Consider the following 20,150-nt stretch of genomic DNA (forward strand, 5'->3'; position numbering starts at 1 on the left):
ATCTGCGTTACGGGTGCTGGACCCGATTCTCCACAGCGGGATACGCCTTGCCACTGGTGCTTTCCGCACCAGCCCTGTGGACAGCGTACTAGTGGAGGCAGGTGTACCTCCGCTGCGGTTCCGACGCCAACGTTTGCTGGCCGCTTATGCTGCCCATGTTCTAAGCTCGCCCGGGCATCCAAACTATCGCCTCCTGTTCCCGCAGTCGGTCGTCCGTATGCCAGAACGTCGGCCCCGGTCTGGTTGTACAATAGCAGTCCGCGTCAAAGAGCTTCTCTCTGGGCTTCAGGGTTTCACTGTTCCACCTCCTTTCCGGGCTACTTTGCATACACCCCCATGGTGTGTTCGTCGCCCTAGCCTTCGGCTCGACTTGGCACAGGGCCCTAAGGACTCAGTCCCTCCAGAGGCCTTCCGCCGCCGCTTTTATTCCATCCTGGCCACGTATCAGGGCTCTGGTGTTGTTTACACTGACGGTTCGATGATTGCTGGTCGTGTCGGATATGCGCTCACTCTAGGGGACCTTTCCGAACAACGTTCCTTGCCGGATGGCTGCAGCGTTTACACTGCTGAACTGGTCGCCATCTTTCGTGCCCTAGAGTATATCCGCTCCTGCTCAGGTGAGTCCTTCGTTATCTGTAGCGATTCCCTGAGCGGTTTACGAGCTCTCGACCAGTGTTTCCCTCGTTCTCGTTTGGTGATGGCTATCCACGAGTCTCTGCATACTCTCGCCTGTTGCGGCCGCTCTGTGGTCTTTGTGTGGACCCCCGGTCATGTCGGTATCCCGGGTAACGAACATGTTGACCGCCTGGCGAAAGAGGCCACCAGTAAGCCATCTCTGGACGTTGGCCTCCCAGAGACTGATTTGCGGGCGGTCTTCCGCCGCAAAATCTTGGCGCTATGGGACGATGAATGGCGCGAACTGCCAATGCGCAATAAACTCCGTGCTGTCAAGGAGACTACGGCTGTGTGGCGGTCATCCCTGCGAGCCACTCGCAGGGACTCAGTAGTTCTTTGCCAGCTCCGCATTGGCCACTCCCGGCTGACACACAGTTATTTACTGCGCCGGGAGGACCCTCCTCTATGTCGCTGTGGGGCAGCTTTGACAGTGGCCCACATTTTGCTGGCCTGCCCCCTTTTAGCTGTGGTCAGGCAGACATTTGCGCTGCCTGCTACGCTCTTTGCCCTTTTAACAGACGACTCCACTATGGGTGACTTAGTTTTACGTTTTATTCGGGCAGGGGGATTTTATCATTTACTCTGAGTGTTTCTGTTTTATTTTATTGTTTTGTGTTGATTCTGGCATTTAGCCTATGGTTTTACACTGATTTTTTAATGTGTTTCTAAGTGGTTGACCTTTCCTTTTTTATGTCTATGGTCGGCCAACCACCGTCACACTCTGTGTGGTTTTAGTTTGTTTTGTCTTGTCTTTGTCTCAGTATCTCTTGTTCTGTCTCGTCTGTGATCTCTTCTGTTCCTTGTTTTTATTCTCTGTGGGTGTTCTTTGTCTTTGGAAAAAGGGACCGATGACCATAGTATTCTGGTCCCTTTAATCCCTTAAAACCAAAGAACCTATTACATTCGACGCCACATTGGGCGACCTGCGCGCCGGATGGCGATGAAATGATGATGAAGACAACACAATACCCAGACCCTGAGCGGAGAAAATCTCCGACCCAGCCGGCAATCGAACCCAGACCCTTAGGACGGCAATCCGTCACGCTGACCACTCAGATATCGGGGCGGACGAGTATGTTAATAAAGTTGATATTGGTAGAGAATGCGTTTTTACGGTAACTAGTTAGTTAAAGTAACGGTTCTGCAATAAGTCACTTTGTATTTAAAGTCTCGCCTTTAAGGATTAAGTTTTCCAACTACTCAGAACACGAAAAGGTCACGAAATTCTTTTCTGCTGTATATTTTCACTAGACATTAATGGCTCACACGAGGATGTACATTTGACAAGGAGCAATGCTAGCAACCGTACCAGTAACCGTGATAGCAACTGTAGCGAAACAGTAACAGTAATAACGGTAGCAACATAGCCTTATACAGTCCTCCAAAGAGTTTTATGTTCCATACCCGATTGTTTTGAACTTCATCAGTTTTGATGATAGCTGTGTTCTTATTACTAAAATATTAGTAAAGTCGTTCAAAAATGAAAATAAAATCAAACGGAGGCCGATGTTTGTTAACAGTAGTCTTCTTTTGCCTAGAATGTCCTCTTTGACTGTGCTAGTCTGCTCTTTGTGTAATCCTTGCTTCATCTGTTACGGGTTAATTTGCTTCCAAGGTGGTACAGTTCCTTCACCCCCCTGCGGGTTCGGGGGTTAGAATAGGCCCGCGGTATTCCTGCCTGTCGTAAGAGGCGACTAAAAGGAGTCTCAAACGTTTCGGCCTTATGTGATGGTCCCCTCTCGGGTTTGACCTCCATCTATCTAAATTATTCCGAAGAGCGAGCCAATTGGGGAAGGGCACCTTACATGGTGCACTGTATCCTTCGTGCAATTAGACCTATAGCCGTCTTTCTCGTCGTTGCAATGGTGTCCCGCTCGTTTTCGATCTCTTGGGCGATTACCACGCTGCACTCTGCAGTGTTTCTTTTAACTGTGACGACGACCTTGGCCATTTTTGCACCTAAGATCCAGCACGGTAGCCAGTCCGTTGTGGTGGGGTCGCCATGTACCCTCTTGGTTGTAGCCCCCTGACAACACAGGGATCGCTCTACTGATGCCTGCGCCGTTCACTCCCCACGTATGCCAAGGAGTAGATGCCCATCTCCCTGGGGCATCGAGACTCCCGGCAATGGCCATCCTGCCAGGTGGCCTTTGCTGTGGCTGGGTGGCGCCCGTGGGGAGGGCCCTTGGTCGGAGTAGGTGGCATCAGGGCGGATGACCCGCAATGAAGCGTGGTACATCATCTCTTGCTGGCGGCCAGCCGTCAGCAGTCTCTAAGCGTTCCAAGGCTCAATTCAAGGCTAATGTGTATGACCCCAAATCGTTCCCCTCCCTGGCCACACCATGGGAGGAACGAAAGGCTATGAATGAGAGCGAAAGATACTCGCCCCGGTATCTCGCCTGTACCAGAGCTGACGGGGAATCTTTTATGTCCGTGAAGCCTCAGTTCTTTGTAGAGCATTTAGAGGACAAGTTTGGGGAGGTGGAGGGCTTGTCCAAGATGCGGTCCGGATCGGTGTTGATAAAAACGGCATCCTCCGCCCAGTCGCGGGCCTTGCTCGCTTGTACTAAGCTGGGGGATGTCTCTGTCACTATCACGCCCCATAAGAGTCTGAACATGGTCCAGGGCATTATCTTTCACAGGGATCTGCTTTTACAGTCCGACGACGAGCTGCGCGCCAACTTGGAGCGCCGAGGTGTCCATTTCGTCCGGCGCGTCCACCGGGGTCCGAGGGATCGTCAAGTTGCCTTCATCTTGGCCTTCGAGGGTGACACGTTACCTGAGAAGGTCAAGGTGATGGTGTACCGTTGTGATGTCAAGCCGTATATCCCTCCCCCGATGCGGTGCTTCAAGTGTTGGAAGTTCGGCCACATGTCTTCACGCTGTGCGTCCGACCTCGTCTGTCGCGATTGCGGTCGACCTTCCCATCCTGATCATCCCTGTGCGCCGCCTCCAATCTGTGTGAACTGTGGTGCGCACCATCCGCCTTGCTCGCCGGACTGTCCGATTCTGCAGAAGGAGCGGAAGATCATGGAAATAAAGACTCTCGACCGCCTGACGTACACTGAGGCGAAGCGGAAATATGATCGGCTTCATCCGGTGCGCATGACAACTTCTTATGCCGCAACTGTCACTCCTTCTACAATTCCCTCCGCTCCAGGCAGCTCTCAGAGTCGAAGACCCACACCTGCCCCCTTGATGGTGGGGGGCACTAAACCTCCTGTTGCTCCTGCTCCATCTACTTCAGGAGCAACACCCCCCCCAACCATCGGGGACATCAGTCCCCCCCTCCCAGCCGGAGAAGCGTAAGACTTCTTCGGCTACTCTCGTAAGGAAGGGGTCCCTTGGGGACCTCCCTTCCCAAGTTCCGTCCGGTACAAAGGCCGACAGCCGCAAGTGGCTTAAACAACCGCCAGTCCCTGGTCGTAGGGACACACGGTCGTCGTCTGTCCCTGAGACCGACCCAGTTGCGCCCTCCCAGCCTGCGCCACCAAAGGCACAGCGCGAGAAGCAGAAGAAGAAGAAACTCCCCAAGGCTACCGACATTGCGGTGGCACCCATTCCACCGCTTCCTACAAGCTCTGCGTCTGAGGATGAGGTGGAGATTCTGGCGTCCGCTGAGGACATGGATCTCGCCAGTCCCTCGGATGCAGTAGATGGCTGTTGTCCAGGTGGTGACTCAGCAGCAGCAGGGGCCCCGGAGGCGTAATCTGCCTCCCCAGTCCCTTCACGCCATTCCCATCCATGGCTAATAACATCCTGCAGTGGAACTGCAGCGGTTTCTTCCACCATCTCGCTGAGCTCCGGCACCTTATCAGCCGTCATCCTTTCCTTTGCATTGCTCTGCAGGAAACTTGGTTTCCAGCAATGCGAACCCCCACCCTCCGTGGCTATCGGGGTTATTTTAAGAACCGGGCAGCTTATGCAAGGGTGTCTGGTGGCGTCTGCATATATGTCCTGAACTCTCTTCACAGCGAGTTTGTGCCTTTACATACAGCTTTAGAGGCTGTCGCTGTTCGGGTGTGGACGCCCCGGGCCATTACCGTCTGCAGTATTTACCTTCCACCTGATGGTACTGTCGCGCAGCATGTCCTGGCTGCTCTGATAGCACAACTGCCGCCACCTTTTCTGCTGCTGGGCGATTTCAATGCCCACAACCCTCTATGGGGTGGGACTGTCTCCGATGATCGTGGTCGGGCCGTGGAGCATGTGTTGGCTCAGCTCGACCTTAGCCTCTTGAACACCGGTGCTCCCACGCATTTCAGTGTGGCCCATGGCTCGTTCTCGGCCATCGATCTCTCTATTTGCAGCCCTGGACTTGTCCCATCCCTCCACTGGAGGGTGCATCCTGACCTATGTGGTAGTGACCATTTTCCCATCTATTTGTCACTGCCACAGTGTCATTCTTCTGGGCGCTTGCCCCGCTGGGCTTTCCACAGGGCTGACTGGCCAGCTTTTACTTCCGCTGTAACCATAGCGTCTCCCCCACAGGGTGACATTGACGAGGTGGTCCGTGTTTTAACCACGTCCATCATTTCAGCGGCCGAGGCTACCATCCCCCGTTCCTCTGGCCTCCCTCGGCGGAAGGCTGTCCCCTGGTGGTCGCCAGAGATTGCTGAGGCTATTCGCGACCGTAGGCGGGCTCTCCAGCGTCATAGGCGGCACCCGTCTCTGGAGACCCTCATCGCCTTTAAGAGGCTCCGTGCCTTCGCCCGTCGACTTATTGCACGGCGTAAGCAGGAGTGCTGGGAGAGGTACGTCTCCTCCCTGGGCTCCCGTGTCTCGTCCTCGCACGTGTGGTCCCGGATCCGGCGGATTTATGGCTCCCAGACCCCTGTGGGTGTCCCTGGGCTCTCCTTGGACGGCGCTGTCTGCACGGACGCTGCCGCCATTGCTGAACGGCTAGCCGCGCACTTTGCTCAGAGCTCTGCGACTGCATCCTATCCCCCCGCCATTCGCTCTCTAAAGGAGCGAGCCGAGCGGACGCCGTTCTCATTCCACACGCGTCATTATGAAACATACAATGCTCCTTTCAGCGAGAGGGAACTCCTCGCTGCCCTCGCCGATTGCCCTGATACAGCACCAGGACCGGACTGCATCCACGCGCAGATGCTGAAGCATCTCTCCAGGGACTGCCAGAGACACATCCTCACCATCTTTAACCGCATTTGGAGCGAAGGCGTGTTCCCGTCGCAATGGCGAGAGGGTCTTATTGTCCCCATCGTGAAGCCCGGTGCGGACCCACTGGCGGTGGACAGCTATCGTCCCATTACCCTCACCAACGTTTTGTGCAAATTGCTCGAACGTATGGTGGGGCGGCGTTTGTGTTGGGTCCTTGAGTCACGCGGTCTCCTCGCTCCATCCCAGGGTGGCTTCCGTCGGGGCCGGTCTGCAGTGGACAATTTGGTGCGGCTGGAATCTGCTGTCCGTACGGCTTTTGCTCGACGTCAGCACCTTGTTGCTGTATTTTTCGATCTGCGGAAGGCGTGTGACACCACATGGCGGCATCACATCCTCGCCACGTTGCATGGGTGGGGTCTTCGTGGTCGGCTCCCGGCTTTTCTTCAAAGCTTTTTATTGCGCCGCTCTTTCCGGGTGCAAGTCGGTGCCACCTCTAGTTCCTCTTATATACAGGAAAATGGGGTCCCGCAGGGCTCGGTGTTGAGCGTCTCGTTATTTCTAGTGGCCATTAATGGTCTGGCTGCAGCAGTGGGGTCGTCGGTGTCTCCTTCTTTGTATGCCGACGACTTCTGCATCTCATTTAGCTCCACAACTACGGGAGTCGCCGAACGCAGGTTGCAAGTCGCCGTTCGCAAGGCAGCATCATGGGCTCTGGCTCATGGTTTTCAGTTCTCTGCTGCCAAGACTCGGGTTATGCACTTCTGCAGGCGTCGGACGGTCCACCCTCATCCTGACCTTTACCTCGACGGCCACCTGCTTGAAGTGGTGGACACTTGCCGCTTCTTGGGACTCGTGTTTGATGCCCGGCTCACATGGGTTCCTCATGTTACTCAGCTGAAGCAAAAATGCTGGCGGCACCTCAACGCCCTCCGCTGCCTTAGCCACACGTCTTGGGGTGCAGATCGCTGCACGCTACTGCAATTGTACAGGGCCCTTGTGCAGTCCCGGCTTGATTATGGGAGCCTGGCCTATGGGTCTGCGTCACCCTCAGTGTTGCAGTTGTTAGACCCCATACATTACTGTGGGGTTCGGCTTGCAACTGGCGCTTTTCGCACCAGCCCAGTGGATAGTCTACTGGTGGAGGCCGGGGTTCCCCCGCTGCGGATTCGCCGCCATCGTCTGCTCGCCGACTATGCTGTCCACGTACATTGCTCGCCAGGCCATCCCAACCGTCGCCTGCTTTTCCCTGCCTTGGTCCACCACCTGCCCGAACGGCGACCTCGGTCTGGGCTTTCCGTAGCTGCCCGTGTCCAGTCCCTGTTGTCAGAACTGGGGTCATTCCCTCTTCTGCCTCCCTTTCGGTCCCCCTGCGGGTTCGGGGTTAAGAATAGGCCCGCGGTATTCCTGCCTGTCGTAAGAGGCGACTAAAAGGAGTCTCAAACGTTTTGGCCTTAATGTGATGGTCCCCGTTCGGGTTTGACCTCCATTTTTCCAAATTCCACAGAAGTACGAGCCTTTTGGGGAAGGACACCTTACGTGGTGCACCATCAGTCCTCTGTGCCCTACGACCTTGGCACTCTTGATCGTCCTGGCGACGTGCATGCACCCTCCATCCCTCATTTTGGGCATAGACACCTGATGTATTGTGTACGTACCGCCCTTAGTGCGTCACCACCAGCACGCACGATCACTATGGACTACCCATGGCACCCGAAATCCAGCACGGTAGCCAGCCCGTTGTGGTGGGGTCGTCATGTACCCTCTAGGTTGTAGCCCCCTGACAACACAGGGATCGTACTGCCGATGCCTGAGCTGACTCCTCCCCACGTAAGCCAAGGAGTAGATGCTCGTCTCTCAGGGGCATCGGGACTCCCGGCAACGGCCATCCTGCCAGGTGGCCTTTGCTGTGGCTGGGTGGCGCCCGTGGGGAGAGCCCCTGGTCGGAGTGGGTGGCATCGGGGCGGATGCCCCGCAATGAAGCGGGTGAAATCTCAATCTGGTGGTCGCCCGACCGCCAATGTCTCTAAGCGTGGTAAGGTGGAATTTAACGCTGTGACATATAACCCGAAGTCGTTCCCTTCCCTAGCCACACCATGGGAGGAACGTAGGGCTGCAGACAGACAGGAGCCGTATTCGCCACGATACCTTGTATGCAGCAGAACTGATGGGGATTCGTTTTTGGGGACTAAGCCTCTTTTCTTCGTGCACAATCTCGAAGATAAGTTTGGGGAAGTGGCGTCTCTTTCCAAAATGAGGAGCGGGGCCATTTTGATACAAGCAGCTTCATCTGCGCAGTCCCAGGCATTACTCGCCTGTGAGAAGCTTGGTGACATCCCCGTTACTGTCACTCCCCATAAGTCGTTAAATTTGGTCCAGGGGATTATTTTTCATAAAGATCTTCTGCTACAGTCTGATGACGAGCTACGTGAGAACCTGGCACGACGAGGTGTACACTTTGTCCGTCGTGTCTTTAGGGGGCCAAAGGATAATAGGGTCGCTACCGGTGCTTTCATCCTGGCCTTTGAGGGCGACTGCTTGCCTGAGAAAGTCAAGGTCATGATATACCGGTGCGATGTCAAGCCCTATGTCCCGCCCCCTATGCGATGCTTCCAGTGCTGGAAATTCGGACACATGTCCTCCAGGTGCACTTCCAGCCCCACGTGTCGTGATTGTGGACGACCTCCACATCCTAATGCTCCATGTGCTCCGCCTCCCACCTGCGTTAACTGTGGGGAGCATCATTCTCCCTGCTCACCAGACTGTGCAGTCTATCAACGAGAGCGGAAGATACAAGAAATTAAGACCTTGGACCGTTTAAGTTACCAAGAGGCGAAGAAGAAATTAGAACGACTCAACCCCACACCTATGTTGCGGAGTTATGCTACTGTCACACTGCCGCCACCAGCTCCTGCACAGACTCCCTTCTCTGTTGGCCCCCAGAGAAATCAGGTAACGTCTGCCCCACCGCTGGGACAGGCCGCTCTCTCTTCCACTGCTCCCAAAACACCGAGTTTGGGAGCAGTGCGCCCCAAGCAACCGGGGACGTTGGTCCCCACCTCTCAGCCGGAGCGGCGACAGCCCTCTCCGGCTCCTCAGCCGGGGAAGCGACAGCTCCTTCCGGCTGCTCAGCCGGGGACGCAACAGCCTCCTCCGGCCTCACTTGTTCGGAAGGGATCCCTTGGGGGCGTCCCTTCCAAGGACTTCCCCAGTGTCTCACAAGACACTAGCCAGTGGCTGAAGAAGCCACCAGCTGCTGGTCGAAGGGCTTCACGCTCTTCCTCTGTTCCTGATAATGCGTCAGGAAAGCCCTCCCAGCATGACAACCCTCCTCCCAAAGACAAGAGAGAGAAGAGGAAGCTCTCCAAGAAGGATAAGGACCCAGTGGTTCCCGCACCAATGCTCCCTGTCAGCTCAGCCTCTGAGGACGAGGTCGAGCTCTTTGCGTCCCCTGATGACCTGGATCTCGCCGTCTCCTCAGAAACGATGGCCGTAGTGACGTCCGTCGCTCAGTCGGTGGCAGCATGTGACCCTGCCAAGTAATTTGCCTTTTCTGTGCCTGAATGCCCCTACCGGACACGCTTTGTACAATCCTCCAGTGGAATTGTGGCGGTTATTTTAGCCATCTCCCTGAGCTACGGCAGCTTCTAAGCCTGACACCTGCTTTCTGCATTGCCCTACAGGAAACCTGGTTCCCGGCAATGCGGACCCCTGTCCTTCGTGGATACAGGGGTTATTACTGCAACCGTAGCACTTACAATTGTGTGTCAGGTGGAGCCTGCGTGTATGTCCTTACCTCTGTATATAGTGCTCCTGTGCCCCTTCAAACATCATTGGAAGCTGTGGCTGTACGTGTAAGGACTACCCAGGACATAACCGTCTGCAGTGTCTATCTCCCTCCAGGTGGTACAGTCTCCCTGACCGACTTGGCTGCACTTGTCGCCCAACTCCCCACGCCTTTTCTTCTCCTGGGGGATTTTAACGCCCACAATCCCCTGTGGGGTGGAACGAAGGTTACTGGCCGAGGCAGGGAGGTCGAGAATCTCATCTCCCAACTCGACCTCTGCCTCTTAAACTCTGGCGCCGCCACACATTTCAGTGTGGCGCATGGCACGTTCTCGGCCATAGATCTGTCGTTGTGCAGCCCAGGGCTTGTACCATCGGTCCACTGGAGAGTCCACGAGGACTTGTGTGGTAGTGACCATTTTCCGATCTTCCTTTCACTACCACAGCGTCACTCCTTTGCGCGCTCGCCTAGATGGGCATTTAGCAAGGCAAACTGGGACACGTTCTGCTCTGCTGCCACTGTTGACTCTCTCCCCCATGGTACCATCGATGTGGCGGTTGAGACACTGACTGCAGCGATTGTTTCCGCTGCGGAACGTACCATTCCTCGTTCGTTCGGGTGCCCCCGGCGAAAGTCGGTGCCTTGGTGGTCTCCAGAGGTCGCTGCCGCCATTAAAGAACGTCGGCGGGCTCTTCAGCGACATAAGCGGCACCCGTCTTTGGAGAACCTCATTTTATTCAAACGTCTCCGTGCTCAGGTACGGAGGCTTATCAAACGGCGGAAACAGGAGTGTTGGGAGAGGTACGTTTCCAAGATTGGTTCCCGTACTTCCCCCTCCCAGGTGTGGCTGAAGATTCGGCGCATCTTTGGATTGCAGCACTCTACAGGTGTCCCAGGGCTTACCATCAACGGGGCAGTATCCACCGATGCCGATGCAATCGCCGAGCATTTCGCTCAGCACTATGTTCGGGCCTCTGCGTCGGGGAATTACCCGCCTGCGTTTCGCGCGCTCAAACGCCGGGAGGAAGGCAAACGGCTTTCTTTCGCTTCTCGCCACCCTGAGGCGTATAACGCCCCATTTAGTTTGTGGGAACTCCAGAGCGCCCTGGCACAGTGCCCCGATACAGCCTCTGGGCCAGATGGCGTCCATAATCAGATGCTAAAACACCTGTCCCCGGACTGTCAGCGATGTGTTCTTGCCATCTTCAACCGCCTATGGGGTGATGGTGTCTTTCCGTCGCAGTGGCGAGAAAGTACCATCATTCCGGTGCTGAAGCCTGGTAAGGACCCGCTTACTGTGGATAGTTATCGGCCCATTAGCTTAACCAATACTCTGTGCAAGCTGATGGAACGCATGGTGAGTCGACGGCTGTGTTGGCTGCTCGAGTCTCGGGGTCTCCTGGCTCCATGCCAGAGCGGCTTCCGTCAGGGCCGTTCCACCGCCGATACTTTGGTCCTCCTTGAGTCTGCAATCCGCACTGCTTTTTCCAGGCGCCAACACCTCGTCTCCGTCTTTTTCGACCTCTCCAGAGCATATGACACGACGTGGCGGCACCATATTCTCGCCATGTTGCACGGGTGGGGTCTCCGGGGCTCTCTCCCCATTTTTATTCGGAATTTTTTATCTGTTCGGACATTCCGCGTTTTAATTGGCACATCCCATAGTTCACTTCATATCCAGGAGAACGGCGTTCCACAGGGCTCTGTATTGAGCGTGCCCCTTTTCCTTGTGGCCATTAATGGCCTTGCAGCAGCAGTAGGGTCGTCTGTCTCGCCCACGTTATATGCTGACGATTTCTGCATCTTTTTCAGCTCCTCCACCGTTGGCGTTGCAGAACGTCGGTTGCAGGGAGCCATACGCAAGGCGCAGGCGTGGGCCCTAGCCCATGGGTTTCAGTTTTCTCCTGCAAAGACTTGTGTTATGCACTTTTGTCGGCGTCGCACTGTCCATCCCCACCCTGAGCTTTATCTTCAGGATGCTAAGCTCAGGGTTGTTGACACCTACCGTTTTCTGGGATTGCTGTTCGATGCCCGGCTTACTTGGCTTCCACATATTCGTGAGCTCAAGCGTCAGTGCTGGCAGCATCTCAATGCCCTCCGCTGCCTCAGCAACACAACTTGGGGTGCAGACCGTAACACGCTGCTGCAGCTCTACAAAGCCCTTGTGCTGTCCCGACTGGATTATGGGAGTGTGGCGTATGGCTCAGCGTCGCACTCAGCGTTGCAACTGCTGGACCCCATTCACCACTGTGGGGTTCGACAGGCGACAGGAGCATTCCGCACCAGTCCTGTTAATAGCCTACTTGCTGAGGCTGGGGTTCCTCCGCTCTACATTCGGCGTCAACAACTCTTAGCCAACTATGCTGCCCACGTCCGTTGTTCTCCCCGTCACCCTAACTACCATCTCCTTTTCACCGATGCGGCAGTCCATCTTCCACGCCGGCGGCCGCAATCAGGCCATGCAATTGGGATCCGTGTTCAGTCCCTGCTTAGTGAACTGGAGTCTTTGCCTCTTCCATCTGCTTTTCAGGTCCGCCCACATACACCACCTTGGTGTATCCGTCGGCCGCAGCTTCAGCTGGACCTCTCCCAATGGCAAAAGGATTCAGTTCCTCCTGCAGTCTTGCGCCGCCAATTTCTTGCTCTCCTCGACGAATCCCGTGACTCGGAGGTTATCTATACCGATGGCTCAATGGTTGATGGCCGTGTGGGGTACGCTTATGTTCATGCGGACTATGTCGACCAGCGCTCCTTGCCGGACGGCTGCAGTGTTTACACTGCAGAGCTAACAGCTATTTTTCGTGCCCTTGAGCGTGTTCGTACCAGCACTGGCGAGTCTTTTGTCATTTGCAGTGACTCTCTCAGTAGTCTCCAGGCTCTTGACCAGTGCTACCCACGCCATCCCATTGTTGTTGCCATCCAGGAGTCCGTTCATGCTCTTGCACAACGTGGCCGTTCAGTGGTGTTCATATGGACCCCGGGACACGTTGGGATAGCGGGCAACGAACACGCCGACAAGTTAGCTAAAGAAGCCACCCGCAAACTGCCGTTGGAGATCGGCCTCCCGGCAACTGATCTCCGATCGGTGTTACGCCGTCGGGTCTTTGGGATGTGGGCCGACGAATGGCGCACCCTATCTGTACCCAACAAGCTGCGGCGTGTAAAGGAGGCCACGACTGTGTGGGGTTCCTCCATGCGGGCCTCTCGGAGGGACTCTGTGGTTCTCTGTAGGCTCCGCATTGGTCACTCTTGGCTGACGCATGGTCATCTGCTGCGTCGAGAGGACCCCCCTCATTGTCGCTGTGGTGCGCTTATGACGGTGGCCCATATATTGTTGGACTGTCCTCTTTTAACCGCCCTCAGGCGAACTTTTAATCTCCAGGGTGCTTTATCATCTCTCTTAGGTGACAATGTCTCTATGGCCGATCGGGTTTTAAGTTTTCTTCGCGCAAGCGGCTTTTATAGGTCCATTTAAATTTTTTTTTTAACATCACCCTCTTTTGAGCTCTCTCTTTTACTTAGTTTTGTGTTGTGATTCGACTCCGCCCTAAACTTTTAGGCTGGAGGTTTTAACGTGTTGCAGAGTGGCTGGCTCATCCTATTATTTTCGTGATCAGCCAGCCACAGTTCTCTGCTGTGCAGTTTTAATTCCTTCTGCCTTTGTTCTCTATGTTGTTTTTGTTGCTGTGCTCTGTTTTCCATGTTGTCTTACAATGGACCATGGGGCTTTTCTTCCCCTGGAGTTTTTCTTTTAGTGCTTCGCTTGACTGGTGGATAGTTCCCCTGTGCTCTGTGTTTTTATGAAACAAGGGACCGATGACCTTTGTAGTTTGGTCCCTTTCATCTTTAACCCAACCAACCAACCAACCTCCCTTTCGGGTCCGTACACCTACGCCTCCCTGGTGTTTGTCCCGGCCGTCCATCCATCTGGATTTGGCACAGGGACCTAAGGACTCGGTTCCGCCTGTGGCCCTCCGTCGCCGTTTTCTTGCGCTCCTCGACTCATTTCCGGGCTGTGAGCCTGTCTACACTGATGGTTCCCTGGTTGATGGTCGCACTGCCTACACTTTTGCTCACGCTGCCCATGTTGAGCAACGCTCCTTGCCAGCTGGCAGCAGTATTTTTACTGCAGAGCTGGTGGCCATCTTGCGAGCTCTTGAGCATATGCGTTCCTGCTCAGATGCGTCCATCGTCATCTGCAGTGACTCCCTGAGCAGCATTCAGGCCATCGACCGCTGCTATCCCTTCTCTCCTCTGGTGTCCTCCATTCAGGAATCTGTTTCCGCCATTGCCCGTTCTGGTCGTTCGGTGGTCCTGGTTTGGACGCCCGGTCATGTTGGCATCCCAGGGAACGAACGTGTAGACAGGCTGGCCAAAGGGGCGATCGCCGCCCCGGCTTTGGAGATCGGCCTTACGGCTCGCGACCAGCAGCTGGTGTTGCGCCGTAAGCTGAGTGGGATGTGGGCTGCTGAGTGGCGTGGCATGACAGCCCCGAATAAACTACGGGCTGTCAAGGGGACGACCGATGTGTGGCGTTCCTCCCTGCGGGCTTCTCGCAGGGACTCGGTAGTCCTGTGTCGGCTGCGCATCGGCCATACCTACCTGACGCACGGCCATCTGTTACGTCAGGAGGATCCCCCCTTGTGTCAGTGTGGGTCCCGGCTGACGGTCGGCCACATTTTGCTGGAGTGTCCTCGACTGCGCACACTCCGGCAATCTTTTAATCTCCCGGGCACTTTGGCTTTGGTTTTATCCGACGATGCCTCCATGGCTGATACCGTTTTAAATTTTATCCGTGGTAGTCCGTTTTATGGTTCGATTTAGGGAGGTCCTGCGCCTTTCCCTTTCTGTGTCTTTTGTCCTTGTGTCTGTTGCTGTTCTGGTGTGCCGTGAGATGGTTGACTCTTTCCCATTTTTGATCTCGTGGTCAGTCAACCAGTCTCCGGCCATCTTCCTTTCTTCTGTTTCTTTCTGTCTGGTGTTCCTCTGTCCTGTTCTTGTCTGTAGTGTTCGTTGCTGCATTTGTGTTCTTTTAGCGCCTGGGGGGACGTCTCCTCCCCTTTGGTTTTTATCTGCTCCGTAGATTTTCGGCTCGCCTGATTTTGGAATGGGGGACTGATGACCTTCGCTGTTTAGTCCCCCTTAAACATACCAACAACCACCACCACCACCACCTGCCCGAACGGCGACCTCGGTCTGGGCTTTCCGTAGCTGTCCGTGTCCAGTCCCTGCTGTCAGAACTGGGGTCATTCCCTCTTCTGCCTCCCTTCCGGGTCCATACACCTACGCCTCCCTGGTGTTTGTCCCGGCCGTCCGTCCATCTGGATTTGGCACAGGGACCTAAGGACTCGGTTCCGCCTGTGGCCCTCCGTCGCCGTTTTCTTGCGCTCCTCGACTCATTTCTGGGCTGTGAGCCTGTCTACACTGATGGTTCCCTGGTTGATGGTCGCACTGCCTACGCTTTTGCTCACGCTGCCCATGTTGAGCAACGCTCCTTGCCGGCTGGCTGCAGTATTTTTACTGCAGAGCTGGTGGCCATCTTGCGAGCTCTTGAGCATATGCGTTCCTGCTCAGATGCGTCCGTCGTCATCTGCAGTGACTCCCTGAGCAGCCTCCAGGCCATCGACCGCTGCTATCCCTCTTCTCCTCTGGTGTCCTCTATTCGGGAGTCTGTTTCCACCATTACCCACTCTGGTCGTTCGGTGGTTTTTGTTTGGACGCCAGGTCATGTTGGCATCCCAGGGAACGAACGTGTAGACAGGCTGGCCAAAGGGGCGTTCGACGCCCCGGCTTTGGAGATTGGCCTTACGGCTCGCGACCAGCAGCTGGTGTTGCGCCGTAAGCTGATTGGAATGTGGGCTGCTGAGTGGCGTGGCATGACAGCCCCGAATAAACTACGGGCTGTCAAGGGGACGACCGATGTGTGGCGTTCCTCCCTGCGGGCTTCTCGCAGGGACTCGGTCGTCCTGTGTCGGCTGCGCATCGGCCATACATACCTGACGCATGGCCATCTGTTACGTCAGGAGGATCCCCCCTTGTGTCAGTGTGGGTCCCGGCTGTCAGTCGGCCACATTTTGCTGGAGTGTCCTCGACTGCGCACACTCCGGCAATCTTTTAATCTCCCGGGCACTTTGGCTTTGGTTTTATCCGACGATGCCTCCATGGCTGATGACGTTTTAAATTTTATCCGTGGTAATCCGTTTTATGGTTCGATTTAGGGAGGTCCTGCGCCTTTCCCTTTCTGTGTCTTTTGTCCTTGTGTCTGTTGCTGTTCTGGTGTGCCGTGAGATGGTTGACTCTTTCCCATTTTTGTTCTCATGGTCAGTCAACCAGTCTCCGGCCATCTTCCTTTCTTCTGTTTCTTTCTGTCTGGTGTGCCTCTGTCCTGTTCTTGTTTGTAGTGTTTGTTGCTGCATTTGTGTTCTTTTAGCGCCTGGGGGGACGTCTCCTCCCCCTTTGGTTTTTACCTGCTCCGTCGATTTTGGGCTCGCCTGATTTTGGAATGGGGGACTGATGACCTTCGCTGTTTAGTCCCCCTTAAACATCCCAACAACCACCACCACCACCAGTTCCTTCATTTTATCTACTTCGTGGTCACCAGTTCTTATGTTTTTCGGTAGTCTAATTTCTGCTATTCCTCATTACTTTCGACCTCCTTCGGTTTATCTTCAGTCCATATTGCGTGCTTATTGGACTCTTAAGCCCATTCATAGGCTCTATAATTCTACTTCACTTTAACTGAGGATAGCGATGTCGTCAGCGAATCTTATCATTGGCATCCTTTCACCTTGAATTTCAATCCAACACACGAACTTTTGTTTTATTTCTGTCATCGCGTCTTCAGTATACACGTTGGCTTTTGGGTTAACAGGTGGAAACCTAAGTCCATTATGCAAAAATAGTAAACAATCACTGTTTTTTTCCTTTAACGTCATATAGTAATACTTTAAATATACCCACTCCACTGTAATCAGGATTTTCTTGGGACGGCAACAACCACTCAGATGTGTGTGTATTTTTTTAACTCACCGTGTTTTGATTTGTCTGCGACGGCTATACTTTCGTAACACATGTACTAGAAGTTGGAAGAGAGCGATTCACCGACGTACTCGAATCGAACGTGCAAGCAATATTTCATATTATTACAACGTTTGAACGATAAGTATAAGAAAATGAGAGGAAATTCTCATGAGTTGCAAACATAAATATTGTACTGTATATGTGACTGGAGGCTGCTAACTCAAGACAATCCTGACAAAAATGTTACAAAATCATTGTTACATATAGTGGTGCCTTGATGTTATCGGTAGTTTCAATCACGTATCACAATATTTTTTTTTTTTTTTTTTTTTGCTTCCGATATTTAATGATAAACTTGAGTCTCGACGTAGACTGTCTGCAACGAAGATAAGCTGCAGCCACTACTTCGTAAGGAGGAAGTGCTTTCAAATTTCTCTGAGATACTGCCAGCCGCACATTCATATGATTCCTGGTAGGAAGTCCAGGAAGACATCACGTGAAATTTCGATGAACTGCAACTCACTTGTAATGCCCATGTGCGTACTTTCCACTGGTGACTCAGACCAAAAGATGTGTTTTAACCAGAAGCCCAGTCCCACACTTCGGTGACTAACTGCATCAGTCCGGTATAGATAGGAGAGGGAGACAACTTGTTACTCGTACTTCAGAACCTTCCTTGTGCTTCTAAGAAATACTCGCCTTGGATTTAATACGACTCTTAGTGCCTTGCACCTTCATTTCACTTGAAATCGTTTTCACTGGAATCCTGATGACGACGCGTTGCGCAACTTCTCGCTTCTGCTGTTGCTCTTTGGCTGCTAGAAGAATGCAGCACAGACAGTGGCGGGTATCGCCTTTGCAGCCCATTCACACATAGCATCATATTCTTCCATGATATAATTCTTATAAAATGACTTTAATATCCAAGCACGTCGTCGTTCACAACTGAAAAGTACTCTATTCTACAATGCATTTGGTAATCTACTTATATCTTGTTTCAGGTCTAGCTCTGCAAGTGAGACCTGAAGAGTTTAATTTCCGTGGTGCTAGTCGGCGAGAGTAGTGGTGGGGGAACCTCACTCTTTAAGACAGGCGCACACAAACCTCAGCTGTGCTCCAGATGCGGAGAAAGTTAGCTGTCTTACAAGAGTAGACGCTGCCTGGAGTAAAAGTGTGTGATATATTTTATCAAATCGTATACAAGGCGCGTTTGAAAAGTTCGATGAATGCTCGCAGAAAATAAAGGAAACAGGAATTGCAAGCAAGACAACTGTACTGACTTTCGAAGTGAACACCTTTAGCTACAACACACTTCTGACATCGGTTGTAAAGCTCTTCGAAACGCTCGAAGCTCCCTTTATCACGTGTTGTTGGATATCCGATTATTACAGGAGATGTGATCCGAAGACGAAGTGACAGTCAATGGTATGGTGTTCATGGTCTCCCCTGGAGCTCTCAGGTTGGTTTTATCTCCTGAAATGATGCGGATATCCGACAACGCGTCACCAGGGTGTTTTGAGCGATTCCACAAAAAAACGTTTGCTGACAGTTTCCAACAACTGCATAACCGATGTAAAAAGTGCTTTGTAGCAAACAGTGATTGCTTTGAAGAACAGAAAAGTACATTAAAAGGTTTTCCAGCTTTGCTGTCGTAGCAAAAGAGCTATTCAAAGTAATGGCAATATAAAGTAAAAAAAAAATATATTTTGGTTTATAAATTCCAGCTCTTGAGTGCCCTGATAGCTATTCAAACTATGACAAACAACTTACTGTTCAAGTGACGAACAGACAATTAGGTCACACCCATTTCTTGTTGTTGTTGTTGTGGTCTTCAGTCCTGAGACTGGTTTGATGCAGCTCTCCATGCTACTCTATCCTGTGCAAGCTTCTTCATCTCCCAGTACTTACTGCAACCCACATCCTTCTGAATCTGCTTATTGTATTCATCTCTTGGTCTCCCTCTACTATTTTTACCCTCCACGCTGCCCTCCAATGCTAAATTTGTGATGCCTGGATGCCTCAGAACATGTCCTACTAACCGGTCCCTTCTTTTTGTCAAGTTGTGCCACATACTCCTCTTCTCCCCGATTCTGTTCAATACTTCATCATTAGTTATGTGGTCTACCCATCTAATCTTCAGCATTCTTCTGTAGCACCATATTTCGAAAGCTTCTATTCTCTTCTTGTCCAAACTTTTTATCGTCCATGTTTCACTTCCATACATGGCTACACTCCATACAAATACTTTCAGAAACGACTTCCTGACACTTAAATCTACACTCGATGTTAACAAATTTCTCATCTTCAGAAACGCTTTCCTTGCCATTGCCAGTCTACATTTTATATCTTCTCTACTTCGACCATCATCAGTTATTTTGCTCCCCAAATAGCAAAACTCCTTTACTACTTCAAGTGTCTCATTTCCTAATCTAATTCCCTCAGCATCACCCGACTTAATTCGACCACATTCCATTATCCTCGTTTTGCTTTTGTTGATGTTCATCTTATGTCTCACTTTCAAGACACTGTCCATTCCGTTCAACTGCTCTTCCAAGTCCTTTGCTGTCTCTGATACAATTACAATGTCATCGGCGAACCTCAAAGTTTTTATTTCTTCTCCATGGATTTTAATACCTACTCCGTATTTTTCTTTTGTTTCCTTTACTGCTTGCTCAATATACAGATTGAATAACATCGGGGATAGGCTACAACCCTTTCTCACTCCCTTCCCAACCACTGCTTCCCTTTGATGCCCCTCGACTCTTATAACTGCCATCTGGTTTCTGCACAAATTGTAAATAGCCTTTCGCTCCCTGTATTTTACCCCCGCCACCTTTAGAATTTGAAAGAGAGTATTCCAGTCAACATTTCTTACAGGGAGGGAATGTCTAAAAACTGAAGCAGTTACCTGCAGACAGCTCTCACTTTCGAAACAGGCCATTCGTATCGCCTTAATCTTAAATTCTGTGAGTTTACTTCGATTTGGGAGCCGGGGAAGAGGATGAAGCCCATGGCTTAAACCGTCACTTGGTAGCACCACGTCTGATCTCCTGTAACGATGCGGTTATACAACAATGCGTGAATTTTGACAGTTTCCAACAGCTTCACAAATGATGTCAGAAGTGCGTTGTAGCTAGTGGTGATTACTTTGAGGGCCAGTAAAGGTATTTTGTATCTAACTCTTGTTTCTTTTCTTTTCTTTTCTAAGACAATGCACCGAACTTTTCAGACGCACCTTATCTTTCAGAACGGTGTGTATAATGACTGCAGGTGTATTAAATGTTTCTCCAGCTCGGCTGTAGTAGCAAAAGAAGTACGGAAAGTAAAAATAAAATATATGCTCGGAGTGACCTGCTTCTAGCCATCTCCCAAGCCTACGTCCATACTTTGCTGCACGTGTGGAAAACCCCTGGTGTGTTCCATATTTGGGACACGTTCCCTCAGAACAATGACATTGGGTGCGGGAGTTGAATACGCCAAGGGTTTTAAATGTGCCCAAAGGAAAAAAAAATCAGTTGAATTCAAATATAGCGATCGGGTAGGCCTGGAG

Source organism: Schistocerca piceifrons, chromosome 6 (genome assembly GCF_021461385.2).
Source record: "Schistocerca piceifrons isolate TAMUIC-IGC-003096 chromosome 6, iqSchPice1.1, whole genome shotgun sequence".
In the NCBI taxonomy this organism is placed as follows: Eukaryota; Metazoa; Arthropoda; class Insecta; order Orthoptera; family Acrididae; genus Schistocerca; species Schistocerca piceifrons.